Source organism: Papaver somniferum, chromosome 1 (assembly GCF_003573695.1).
Source record: "Papaver somniferum cultivar HN1 chromosome 1, ASM357369v1, whole genome shotgun sequence".
In the NCBI taxonomy this organism is placed as follows: Eukaryota; Viridiplantae; Streptophyta; class Magnoliopsida; order Ranunculales; family Papaveraceae; genus Papaver; species Papaver somniferum.
Genome location: NC_039358.1, coordinates 77,455,007 through 77,457,930, shown reverse-complemented (window position 1 = coordinate 77,457,930; position 2,924 = coordinate 77,455,007). Strand labels below are relative to the sequence as shown.

Below are 2,924 nucleotides of genomic sequence, written 5' to 3'. Positions count from 1 at the left end.
TAAATTTAGGTGTTATAAAATTCGGAAATAAAGCCATCACAGTGTTCCGTCCCGACCAAAATCTAAAATTCATTTCATTTAATTAAGCAGTAAAGCTAAAGATGGGCCCAAATTATGATCCAATTTCCAACCATTCAAAACTGTTTTGAAGGCCCCACTCAAATCTTAACCCCACGCGCTATAAATCTAAGTAGCGGAAGGGAGTGGTCCACATTTAGACCATGTTTTCGGTCCCCCTTACACCACTATACTCACCTTTCTTGGAAAAGTTGCAAACCCTTTTTTCTCCTTTTTATGCCAGTTGCAAGCAAACCCATATCTAGTATGATAATCTAGGATGCTCACTGGCAGTTCTTCATATGCTCTACCCGAATGATAGCTAGTTACGTACAAGTGGGTCGTGTTTTAATATGCTTCGGCAGACATTTAAATATTTTAACGACTAGTATATTATAAGCTCTACTGAAATACAACAACGCAAACCGTCATTCTCATTTGATTTACTACAACCCATCTCACATTTATTAATGTTGCATTTCGTGTGTATATAAACACTGCCTATCAGAGCTTTTTAGCAGCTCAACCTAAAACTTATATTCTTCAAAATTCTCTTTTCTCTTCTAACTCTAAAATTAAAGCTTCAATTTAAGAAGATGCCTTGTTTTGCTTTTGGAAGGTTGGCTGATTCTTTCAGCGCAAGTTCTCTCAAGAACTATCTTGCTGAGTTCATCTCTACACTTCTTTTTGTCTTTGCTGGTGTTGGTTCTGCCATTGCCTACGCCAAAGTGTCAGGTGGTGCAGCTCTTGATCCAGCCGGTCTTGTTGCTATTGCCATTTGTTGGTTCTTTTCGTCGCCGTTTCAGTCAGTTGTAACATCTCCGGCGGACACGTTAACCCAGCGGTTACCTTTGGATTGGCTGTTGGTGGGCGGATCACCATCCTAACTGGACTCTTTTACTGGATTGCCCAACTTGCCGGAGCCGTTGCTGCTTGCTTCCTCCTCAAATTTGTCACTGGTGGGTTGGCAATTCCCATCCACGCCCTTGGAGCTGGTGTTGGAGCCTTTGAAGGAGTCGTTTTTGAAATCATTATCACCTTCGCATTGGTGTACACAGTGTACGCCACTGCCGCCGATCCCAGTAAGGGTTCATTGGGAACCATTGCTCCAATTGCCATTGGTTTCATCGTTGGTGCCAACATCTTAGCTGCTGGACCTTTCTTAGGTGGATCAATGAACCCAGCTCGTTCTTTCGGTCCCGCAGTTGCAAGTGGAAATTTCTCTGGCCTGTGGATCTACTGGGTCGGTCCATTGATCGGTGGTGGTCTAGCTGGTCTTATCTACGGAAACGTGTTCATTCACTCCGAACATGTTCCCCTTGTCAATGAAGTCTAAGTAAGAAAGTTGAATTCCTGATGATGATTAAGCAAGAAGTTTCGATCCGAATTTGTGTTCGTAAGAAAGGGCTGTTTTTGCATTTTTTTTTTCTTTCTGTTTAGTTGTTTTGTAATCTTGTGTGTTTGGTTCAATTTGGCTTGGCTGAGAAAAATGTGTTGCATGTAAACAGTTCAGTCAAAAAAAATAAAAGAGCAGAAACCTCATTTTACTTTTATAAGTAAAAGATCTTCATCGTAATGCTTTTTTGTTTGTACTATCAAGAAAGTACCATACATTTTCTTTTTCAAAGACCAAAAAAAAAAAAAAGTTTTAATTTGTAGAAAAAAAAAAAAGAAGTGAACCTGACAGGTAACCTTCTGATCTGGAGACAGACGCGCTACCATTGCGCCACAGATTCAATTGTGTTCATAAGCTGAAAGATAAATAACTTATTAGTTTTTTATTAACTAATCTTTTTCTTGAATATCACAGACACAGCGGCATGCTGCGGAGGAGGAAGATTTAATGAAGGTAGCCCGTGTATAGAAACTGCAGAAGTTTGAAAGAATTGGAGTGAGTACTTATTCTGGGACTTGTATCACCCAACACATGCACCCGCTGGCTTAGGAGCTGTAACCTCTATAACGACCAGCCACCAAGATTTGTAACACCGATCAATTTCAGACAATTGTCTGAACATTGAGATGCTAATGAGCCAGCGCACAGCCGCGAAATTGCCTTGCGTTCATAGTTTCTTATACTTATGCACCCTTTTTTAAATGAAATAAAATGATAAATGATAAATAAAGCATACTTGTATGATGAATTCTAAGAGCATGTGGTTTAGTAGGAAAGCCATGGCGGTGATTCTGATTTTTGAAATCATTTTCTTCGAAAAATCCTAAGAGCATGTCGGATGGTAATGTGGTGCGTATTCTATGTGTAACATTTTTCTTACGGATGTAAAATCCAGTTTACATATTTTAAGGAGGTTAAAGAAACTCATTCTAACCGTAATATTTTTAGAGCCCGACTTTGTACATCTCGTGTTAACCAGGGCGCACATTTTTCCCTTTTGTATTGGGTGCCTCACTAAATGGAACACATTTTTTTTAACACAAAATCGGTCAAAAAGACCAAAACAAACAATTCCTGGGTGAAATAGATTTCTAGCTTTTGATACTGTTTGTATGGACAAAAATCAGAAAAATACTGTTCAATTATCCATTTTGGATATTTCACCCAGGAAAATAATAATAAAAAAATACGTTCTACCTAAAATAGCCCTCAACCTTTTAAACAACGTTTTTAAACATGATTTTTTTTCTTTCTACAGAAGAAACTTCTTCTCAGTCGACAATGACACAAACACTTTCGTATTTTCTTCTCAACAAGATGGATTTTTAGAGAAAGGGACCAGTATGCCCTTAAAGTATATTCTACCACAATGAAGCACTAAAATTTACATTAAAAAGACAGAGTAACATAAAACAGAGCATGTGGACATTTCTTACAACAATTGGAAAAGAAAACAGAGTAACATAAATGA

The 2,924-nt window shown here is 38.3% G+C and overlaps 1 pseudogene; it reads left to right on the top strand.

The window, feature by feature from the left end:
- The first annotated feature begins 643 nt into the window (after positions 1–643).
- Positions 644–1,395, top strand: LOC113330547 (annotated as a pseudogene).
- The last annotated feature ends 1,529 nt before the right edge of the window (positions 1,396–2,924 follow it).